This window comes from Lemur catta, chromosome 12 (genome assembly GCF_020740605.2).
Source record: "Lemur catta isolate mLemCat1 chromosome 12, mLemCat1.pri, whole genome shotgun sequence".
In the NCBI taxonomy this organism is placed as follows: Eukaryota; Metazoa; Chordata; class Mammalia; order Primates; family Lemuridae; genus Lemur; species Lemur catta.
The window spans coordinates 45831109-45842229 of record NC_059139.1 but is presented as its reverse complement, the minus strand read 5'-3'; the positions used below and the strand labels follow the sequence as shown (position 1 = coordinate 45842229).

At 37.8% G+C, this 11121-nt stretch overlaps 1 long non-coding RNA gene across 2 annotated transcripts; it reads left to right on the top strand.

Annotated features, from left to right (window-relative positions):
• The first annotated feature begins 403 nt into the window (after window positions 1-403).
• LOC123648231 lies at window positions 404-1795 on the top strand. 2 transcript variants are annotated; one of them, XR_006738533.1, is made up of 3 exons: window positions 404-619; window positions 1062-1175; window positions 1526-1795. It is a non-coding gene; the product is annotated as an uncharacterized LOC123648231 (long non-coding RNA). The 2 variants fall into 2 exon arrangements; XR_006738534.1 differs by having other exon boundaries at window positions 404-677.
• Window positions 1796-11121: the final 9326 nt, after the last annotated feature.

Sequence of the window (11121 nt, the reverse complement as noted above, 5' to 3'; positions counted from 1 at the left end):
TGGAAAACCATACCCACAACTCACAGCCCAAACAATGGAGCCAGCTGCTCCAGGAGCAACTCCAGGAATTGATGGGGACTTAGAAGTATGGCTCAGTTATTTATCTCTTTAGTTAACTGAGTGTCCTGTTCCATTTAATAGTTTTAGGTTCTTCTTCCCTGCTAGATTTTTCTGTCAATCAATCCCCATGTTTTTTATTCTTTTCAAAAATTCCTTACTATGTTGTTTGTTTGCTGGAAGCACCCTTTCTGGTTTTTCTCTACTACTTTGAATTTATTTTTCTATTTCTTTGCAATTTCAATGGAATTTGAAGGAGCGGCAAAGAGGAAGTCCTTCTCCTATTTCATGCCTTAAGTTGTTTTTATTAGAAGTCACTTCCTCTTATGTCTCAGTCTGATTCTCCTCCCGTGACCAGTGATTTTCCTGTAAGCTCATTATTCTGAGTGATGGTCTGGCTGGCTAGGGCTACTGGCTGCTGAAAGGCTCTGCAGAAACGCGGGTAGTCTGAGCGATGCTGCCCGCCTCTCTACCCGGGCTCCAGTTGTGGAGTACACGGCTCTGTTCATGGAGGCCATGCACACTGGCCACAGAGAAGCAGCCCAGCTGCAGAAGGATCCACGTGAGCATTTTGCATTCTCACAGGTCAAATGAGAGAACTTCCCAGACTTATTCAGAAGGTAGTTGAAAGTGGTCAGCCCCAGATCTCCTCCGTTAATGACTTTTCTCTTTTCCTTTTCCTTCCTTTTCTTTTCTTTTCTTTTTTCTTTCTTTCTTTCTTTTTTTTTTTTTACACTTTGAGTTGCTGTTTTATCTAAGTGACTCTTTGGTTGATGCTACTTGGACCCCAAAACTTGGAAGGCCCTTCTGGCCAGAAGCAACTTTTACTTTACTCTGGAAACACAGGCAGGTGGGCACAGAGCAGAGTGAGTCTGTCCCTAGTGTAGAATCCCCTTTAGGCTAACTTTGTGGCAGGCATTGTTCTAAACCTTTACATGAGTTAGCTCATTTAATATTCAGGACAATCTTCTAAAGTAGATATTGTTATTATCTTTGGTTTACAGATACACTGAGACACAAAAATATCACTCAGCCAATAAGTGGTTGAGGCAGGACTGAAACCCAAGAAGCTTCGTGACGGTTGTGATGAGTCACATCACAATGGTGGTGGCATCCAGGTAGGTATGTGGGTAGGTATGTAGTGGCTTTCCCTTTAGTGGAAAACTCCCAAAGCACTGTGAAACAATCAGGTAGCTGCAATTGCCCAGGTGTGTAGGGGCACTGGTGGGTAGACTATGTCCCAGGTCACATTAAAGGGGCTGATTTACAGCAAGCCTATCTCCTTGTGACAGAATATATTTTCCAAAAATGGGCAAAACACTAGATCCCATCCCACATGCTCTTCTTACAATGTGACTTTGATACTATATTCCCATTTAGAGGTGTGGGTCCATGTTTTTGCCTCTTGATGTTGGGCATAATTGTGACTACGGTAGAAATAATGCTACATGACTTTTGTCCTCTTAAGACATGATCTTGAAACCCAACCACCATGTTGTGAAGAAGCCTGCAGCCCATGGAGAAGTCCAGATAGCTAGAAACTGAGGCCAAAGGCCCACATTCCCTGCTGAGCTCCCAGATTTCAGTCAGTCCCAAGTGCCAGCATATGAAGAAGACATCTTGAAAGTAGATGCAAGCCACTCCAGCCAATGAAATGTACAGCAGAGATGTGCTTCCCTTTTAATCCCTGCCCAAATAACAGATTCATGAACAAAATAAAGCACTGTTGTACTTTTAAGCCACTAGGTTTTAGAGTGGTTTATTATGCAGCCATAGATACATTCCTGGATATTACCTGCTTGTCTTCATAAAATCCAAAGTTTCAGTCTCAGAGGTGGGATAATGTAGGGATAAGGCAGAAAAGGAAGGTCAAGAGAGCCTGAATACAGCCATTTTGACTGATACCAGACCCTAACCACCCTGAACAAGGAAGTCGCCAGGAAGCCACTGGCCCAGGATCACCTGAGGATAGATGAATTACTAAGCCAGATGCCTTACAAACTGTTTACACTTACCTTTCTGTGACAGCAGTTTATGATTAACCTTTATGGCCTGACCACAATACAATACTGGTCACATACAACTGTTTCCCAACGGGGTTTTAGAACATTTTAAAACGTTACTGTTGCCCCTAAGCTATTTCCCTCCTGCTTGGGAGAAGAGGATCCCTACTCTGTGGAGTAGGATCTATTGTCTGTCTCTGTCTCAATAATCTTTCTGTCACTAGTTGGCTCGATCGAATTCTTTCCCTCACAAAGCCAAGAACCCGTCTGGCAGTTCAGGGGACATTCCTCCGTTCACTGGGGCACCCCTGCATCAGGACTTCCTCTGAGGGCTCTGGCAGTCATCAAATTTTCCCCACAACTTTCACCAAATTGTTGAGCTGCTCTAGGAGAGGAGGAATACAGAGATTGTATTTATAATCTTCCCCTGATTTCAATTTTTACTTTTAAATCTTTAATCTATTTAGAATGTATTTTAGATTAAGACATGATATAGGTCTAACTTTTTTTCTAGTTATCCCACAATTGTTAATTAAAATTTCCATTATTTTGTTATTGATTTAAAACATGACTTTTATGGTAAGTTGGGTTCTTAATGGCAATATTATTAAGGTAAAGGTGAGCATAAAATAAACCTACACACAGAAGGAACAGTATGGAGATATTGACCTTTACAATGGATGGAGAGGGAAAATCTCTGCTAAAAATTCATAACCACAAACTAGCACTTATATGAATTTGTAGTCTGAATTCATGCTAGTTAAAAAAAAAAATCCTCAAGCAAAAACTGTATTACAAAGTGGCCCTGGGTTACCTGTATGCAAAGTAAGTAGAAGAGGCAAACACAAATTCTCTCTGGACATTAATAATTTGAACTTGTGCCCCAAGAATTTCCACAACTAAAGTTCTAAGAAACATGAGATCATCAAAGTTAAAAAAATCACAAAACACAAGGAAACCAGGCACCATAAGTAAAAGAGATACCAGAATCAGACACACAAAAAATTAAGATATTGAGATTATTCAAGAATATAAACAACTATGTTGAATATGTTTATAGAAAAAAAGAGATGGAAAATAATAAGAAAGGAATAAGAAATTTATATAAAATGACCAGATTTGAAAAAGCATCAACTATAACTTTTAGTTTAATATACCAATTAAAACTTAAAACTCAATGGAAAAATTAAGTGGAAGATTAAACAGAACTGAAGACAGAATTAGTGAATTGGGAGATAGATATCTGAAGACAGTAAGAAAGAGATAAAAATATTAAAAAGATACTAAAAGACATGGATGATGGAGTGAGGTCTAACAAACATTTAGTTGTTCCAGAAATAGACAAGAGAATGTTCAATATTTTTAAAAAGAATGGATAAAATTAATACACATTAATCTTCAGACTTAGCAAGTCCAATGTCTCCCAAGATAAATTAAAAATATTTCCACACTCAAATTCATCATGGTGAAATTGTACCAAAGACACAAAAAGATCTTAAAAACAAAGAGAAAAGCAGATAACCTACCAAAAACATTAGTGATTATTAGACTGAAGCCTGACTTCTTAATAGCAACAATTTATGGCTCAAGAGAATGAAATAACTTCAATGTGCTAAGAGAAAATAAGTATTCACCTAGAATTATCTACCCAGTGAAAATATCTTTCAAGAAAGGAAGCAAAATTAAAAGAAAATTGTAACCAGCAAAAATAGTTTACTACAAACAGATCTTTACTAAAGAAAATTCTAAAGTATATGCTTCAGACACACAAAAAATGATTTTAGATGGAAGATTTGAGATGAAAGAAGAAATAAGCAAAGATAGTAAATACATGGATAAACCTAAAAAGGTTAAATATATATTAATAAAATAAAAATACATAATTTATAGATTTAAAAAAAGAGATAGAACTAAAATACTATTTAATAATGGCACATGGGTTGGAGAGAGTGGTGATCAGGGTTAAAACATTTTAAGGTCCTTGGATTGGTCCAAAAAAAAAAGATACTAATTAATTTTAGACATCATTCAGTGACATGTTAGGTGTGCATGATAAAATAGCTGAGATTACCATGAAAGAATAAAAATAAAGGGCATAACTTGAAAACTAATAGAGAGAAAAACGGGATTAAAGAAAGAAGAAAAATCTTTAATCAATCCAGAAAAGGCAAGGAGGGAGGAAAAAAAGAGAAAAGAAAAATAATACCATGGAACAGATAGAAAGCAGAGATAAATCCATACACAAGAGTAATCATAATACTTGTAAATTAATTAAAATTCTTTCAGTTAAAAGACAAAAATTGTTAGATTGGATTTGAAAAGCAAATCCAGGGCACAGTGGTGTGCGCGTGTAATCCCAACTACTGAGATGGGAGGATTACTTGAGCCCAGGGATTTGAATCCAGCCTGGGCAACATAACAAAACCCCATTTTAAAAATAAAATGAAATTAAATGAAAAACATACAATAAAATTATGCTTTTTTAAAATTTATTTTATTTTTTTCTGATGAACAAACTGGACAATTATGCTTTTTTTGTTTGTTTTGAGACAGGATCTTGCTTTGTAGCCCCAGTTAGAGTGCAACAGTGTAAGCATAGCTCACTGCAACCTCAAACTCCTGGGCTGCCTCATCCTCCAGGGTAGCTGGGACTACAGGTGCACCACCACGCCCAGCTACTTTTTCTATTTTTTGTAGAGTTAGGGTCTCACTATTGCTCGAGCTGGTCTTGAACTCCTGGCCTCAAGCAATCGTCCCACCTCAGCCTCCCAAAGTGCTAGGATTACAGGCATGAGCCACTGCGCCTGGCCCAATTATGGTTTTTAATTGCTTTTTTAAGTGATTTAAGTGACACATGAAAGATAAGGAAAGGTAGAAAGAAAAAGAAAATATACATCAGGCAGTACAAACCAAAAGGAAGCTGGTGTATTTAATAAAAAAATTGTCATTTATAAATAACTTTCTTGTTAATTTATGTTTATTATAATAAGAATACATCCACTTCCCTTGGAAATTATAATGACTCCTAATTTATATGTACCTAACAGTATATCTTCAAATTATATAATGTAAATATTGACAGAACTACAAAAGCAAATAGGAAAATCCACAATCATAGTGGGAGATTTTAATATACTTCTCTCAGTGATTGATAGATCAAATATTAATGGGTCCACGAGCCCAGCTGGAGTTATCTTCCAAGTTTCTGAGCTGGAATAAATATACCTGGGAGTAGCAAGCATATAAGAAGCCCCAGTGGATCATCTGAATGCCAAACCCATTCCTTTCTACTCCTATTATATAGTAGCAGTCCTACCTCCTGATGATAATTAGGGTCAATCGTCCCTGCCAGTAAGGTAAGTCCCTTTTTTGCCGGTTGGTTTATTGGCATGCAAAGCCCAAAGTAACCAAGTAGCAGACATAGCTTTTAAGTCCACTAAGACTCTTTCTGTGTTCCATGTGGAAGCATCTCCCCTCTGGGAAACAAGACCTCTGGATCCACGGAGCCAGTGTGGGAACAGTAAGTACAAATTCCCCAAACTGGTCACTGGTAGTGATGGTGTGTGTGGCTACTCTTGTGGATTCTGCTCTGTTGAGACTTATGTTTTAGGAATTTCTGGGTGAGGCAGTGACTGTCAGCCGATGGCAATGCGCAGGAGAAGGATGTGGCTGTGCGCTGTGATCAGCCTACATTCCAGCAGCTGGGGGATGGCAGACTGGCTTTACAAAGATCGGGATGGGCACCAACAGTGTCCACTACACCGGCTGGCAATGAGTATAGATTTAGAAAAGAAGGTTCACTCTCTAGCTAAAGAAGTCCAGCAAACTGAAGCACTAGCTGAGAGTAAGAACACGGAATGTGTAGAGGAGCAAGGATGTTATAAATATCAACTAGTGCCCACTAACTAGTTGCAAAAAAGAAACAAGGGATTGTAGTAGCCACCCACGGTCTTTTCCTTCTCTTGTTATTAAAACGTATATATTTACCAATTTTCTTTTCTCCATCCACTTTTCTGTTTACCTATACAAGATAAATCAGTGGTGATTTTTAAATTTAATTGTTAGGTTACAAGATATCAAGGTACAGTTGATACTAGGAGTTTTAAAAAAAATCAGAAATCCAATTGTATTTGTTTGCTCTAGTTCTTTGAGCCCCACTCTGAAGTAAATAAATGGCCATGGAGGCTCTGAAGCCTATGGGTAGGGGAAAGAAGGTAGAGAGAAAGGGGAGGAAGTAGAGAGAAGAAAAGAAAAACGTATGTTTAATATTACCAATTTTAACCTGACACACAAAGGAAAGCTCTTCCTTATAATAGAATGCCAACTGAAAAATGCAGAAAAACACAATCTGGTAGTCCACATAGTAATAATTGACTCAGGCAAGAATAATCAATAAATGCTATTGAAGCTATAATGAGAAACAGGATACAGGATTTGTATAATTTCAAAGTATTAGCCCACAACATATTATTTATTACTTATTAAAAGGAGAAAAGAGTAACTTTACATTTAAGAAATGTGGTACCTAGCGCCTTGATCAAGAGATCAAAGTTGGCATCACTAATATTTCTGCATGTAATATCAAGGAAATAATAGATGAACTTTGGTTGTGGAACATTCTAAAAAATAATTGGTTTATCCTCTTCAAAAATATCAGTGTCATTAAAGACAATATCTAAGGAAACTTTCCAGTTTGGAAATAAAGGGACAAAGGCTTCTGAATATGAGTGACTTGGGAATTTTCTTTTGTTATAAGTGACATTATTAGGATAATTAGTAAAATTTGAAAAGATTTCAAATAAGATCTTAATTTTGATTTTTCTGTGTTTATAAAAGAGAATATTTTAGGACATACACTTTGAGTTATTTATGGATAAAGAGGGCATCTGTAACTTACTTTCAGATGGTTCAAGAAAAAAGAGTTTTAGTTACCCACTTTTCTGTAACAAATTTCCCCAAAACTTAGAGGCTTAAAAATACTTACCTGATAACATTTACCCAAGTTAATACCTTATGTTCACACAAAAGCTTGTACATGAAGGTTTACAGCAGCTTTATCTAAATTTCCAAAAATTGGAAACCAATATGTTTTTCAACAAATAAAAGGATAAACTGTAGTATATCTATACAATGGAATACTACTCAACAGTGTAAAGGAATGAGCCATTGATTCATGAAAGATGGTTGAAACTTAAATAAATTTTGCTAAGCATAAAAAGCCAGACTCAAAGGCTATATGATTCCATTTAATATGATATTGAAAAGGCAACAATGTAGAGTTGGAAAATAGAAGAGTGGTTGCCAAAGACTGGGGGAAGAGAGAGCGATTGACTACAAAGGAGCTGTATGGAGAAATATTTTAGGGTGATGGAACTGTTCTGGGGTAGTGAAGACATGATTTGTTATATTAATATTTGTCAAAATAGAACTTTTACTGCATACAGATTTAAAAAATCAATCAGGAAGTCAGGGAGGTGGGAATCCACGTACGAAATGCAGATTGAGATAAGTAAATTTAACTTTATAAAAGGGAATGAAGTTAATCATAATCTCATTGAAGGGAGTGGTGAAAAAAGCAGGTGATCTAAGTAACTTTGGAAAATGGTGTTCTGACTAAATACTGTAAGGCTAAGAGAAAAATTGTATATAGGCTAGGCGTGGTGGCTCATGCCTGTAATCCTAGCCCTTTGTGTGGTGGCGGGTAAGACGGGAGGCGGGAGCAGTTCGAGACCAGCCTGAGCAACATAGCAAGACCGCCATCGCTACAAAAAAATAGAAAAATGAGCCAGGCTTGATGGGGCATGCCTGTAGTCCTAGCTACTGAAGAGACTGAGGCAGAAGGATTGCTTGAGCCTGAGAGTTTGAGGTTGCAGTGAGTCATGATGATGCCACTGCACTCTAGCCCAACCAACAGAGTGAGACCTTGTCTTAATTAAAAAAAAAAGAAAAAAGAACAACTCTATATCTTATGTTGGTAAATTTGTTCTCACAGTGATATGTAATTCTGAAACTACATGTTTACTAGGGTTAACAAGTAAGTAAATACACTGAAGATAATTAGAGCCAGGTTTATTATTTTCAGAGAAATAAGTTATAAATAAGCAAGGTGAGGAAGGGAGGGGGGAGACTAAATGGATTAATAGATAAAAATATAATGTTTCTCTTTATATAGTAATAGAGAAATATAAATATGTGAGGTTACTATACATACATTTATTTCCTTGCCCTGTCCACTGGAGGTAACAGTGGCAGTAGCAGTGAACACACACAACATCTAGATCTTGGTTTCTAAATGTCATTCTCCAATTAAAAGAGAATGCTCCTTAGAGAAATAGCTGATTCTAGGGCTGGGGCAGGATACGCACAAGATGAGCCTGGAGCATCACATAGTGGCAGAAAGTAGAGAAGTATTAAAAAATAAAAAAGGGGCTGGGCGCGGTGGCTCACGCCTGTAATCCTAGCACTCTGGGAGGCCAAGGTGGGAGGATCACTTGAGGTCAGGAGTTCAAGACCAGTCTGAGCAAGAGTGAGACCCCGTCTCTACTAAAAATAGAAAAAATAAGCAGGGCATGGTGACGCATGCCTATAGTCCCAGCTACTTAGGAGGCTGAGGCAGGAGGATTGCTTGAGCCCGGGAGTTTGAGGTTGCCATGAGCTAGGCTGATGCCATAGCACTCTAGTTTGGGCAACAGAGTGAGACTCACTCTCAAAAAATAAAAAATAAAATAAAATAAAATAAAATAAAGGATGGGGTCATGTGAAAAGTACACAGGAACCACCCTGAAAGTGGTCCTAATGGTCCAAGCCAGAACAATTTGAGCAAAAAAAAAAAAAAAAATAGTATTAGATTATAACCCAAGAATACAACACATATCCGTGAGTCCATACTGATATAAATGATTAGATAATAGGGGAGAAAGGGCCATCTTCTTTAGAGGAATTCCAAATAATACATGTAGACACTTCCCTTTCCAGGAGGTGGGGTTTAATTCTGGTCCTGCTGATGGGGGCTGGACTTGACTTGATTCTGAAGAATGGATTATGGAAAGGGAAAAGTAACAACTTTAGTACAGAGAAAACTGGCAAACATCACCTTAACAAAGTGATCAAAGTTAGCACCAGTGACATTCATGTCGATATCATACACCCCGATTATGCAATACAGACATTTCACCTATATTCTTCCCACCAACCCCATATCTCCAGTTTAATAATGAGAAAATATGAGACAATCCCACATTGAGAAGTATTCTACAAAATACCTAATATTCAACTGTCAAGATCATGAAAAACAAGACAGAAACTACCACAGATTGAAGGAGACTCAGACATGATGACTAAAGAAATGGTACACAGAAAAATACTATAAAACAGGGAGATAAGACAGAAAACTATTTGTAGGTTAGAGTGGGTGTTGAGGAAAGGCCCCGGTGGGAGGGTGATATTCAACCTAAAATATGAGTGATCAAAAGGAGCCAGCCACGTGAATAAAAAGGGAAGAGCAGTTCAGGTGTAGGAAAAAGATAGTACAAAGACTGCTCCCATCACCTTTTTTTTTTTTTTGAGACAGGGCCTCTCTTGCTCTGTTGTTCAGGCTGGAGTACAGCGGTGTCATCATAGCTCACTGCAGCCTCAAACTCCTGGGCTCATGTGATCCTCCCATGTCAGCTTTCCAAGTAGCTGGGACTACAGGAGCATGCCACCATGCCCAGCTGGTACAAAGGCCTTAAGGCTTTCGTCACTTTGTGTGTGGGTAACAGAGAAGTCAATGTGGCAGGAGCTGTGTGGGGGCGGGGAGGGGAAGAGAGAGAGAGAGAGAGAGAGAGAGAGAGAGAGAAGGCTAGGATTGGAGGTGAGCTGGGAGATGTAAGGAGAGGAGCTTGGAAAACATATGTTCAGGGCACCTTGGGATCACAAGAAACAAAGACATCTAAAAGGTAGGGAAAAGGCGTCAGGTAAATTTGAATTTACATATATAAGGTATCTATTATGTTTCCTAAGAAGATAGAAGCTGTCTGAGATATCCATGGGTCTTGCTAAACTATTCAATAAAAATATTTTTACTTGTCATTAATTCAATGTTAAATATAAAGCTATAGGAACTTTCAATCACAAAACATATAAAAAATAGAATTTATTGTAGATAGGAAATGGATTACAAGAACAGTAAATGAACTTTATTAATACAACGTACCTCACCCCCATTTTAAATTATGTACAGACTTCTGGTAGATAGAATTTTAAACAGCAATCTTTTTAAAACCAGATTTGCAAATAGGATCAAATAGTGGCTTTAGAAGATTAGAAAAATAATGTAAAATAAAACTTTTCTGACAATATGATGATATAACTGGGATGGCAATTTCTAACAGTAAGCCAGAGAAGATGGCTCAGTACTGAACCCTGGTGCAGCAAGAGACCTAAAAGATAGATGTTAAATAACTCCCATCTGGCTGGTTGCCAAAGAACACTTGCAGAGACCCTGTCTCTATCAAGCCTCCTTAATTTGGGATCATGATTCATTCCTTCTGCTGATGAAACTATGAGGCTTAACTAAGTTAGGTAATGGGATGAGGACTGGTAGTATCTTTGTCCTTCATGAACCCTGAGTGGGTCTTAACTGAACGTCTCTGTTACTTTCCCACCCCCAATCTGTGAGCCAAACCAGAAAGTTGGGAAATGTTCTCCATGCTGACAGTGTGTAGTGTTGACTACCATCATTAGAACTCTATGTTGTGGCATAGCAAACTCCACAATCTGACAGGAACAAGTGACCATAAACAGATATATTACGTCAGGCAATTGGACAATAGTTTTATCAGCTTGACACTTGACCTCTTTGTTGATGACGTTACCTAAAAATGAGTGGCAGTATAGTATTTTTGTTAAAACATGGACTCTGGAGCTAGACCAACAAGTTAATACTATTGGTTCAAATCCTGGTTCCACTACATATGCCTTATTTGCTTCTCTGTGAACCAGGAAAAATAGAGCTTACTTCAGAGGCTGTCAAGAAGAGTAAATGAGTTAATATACTTAAAGCAGTTAAGACACTGTCTTC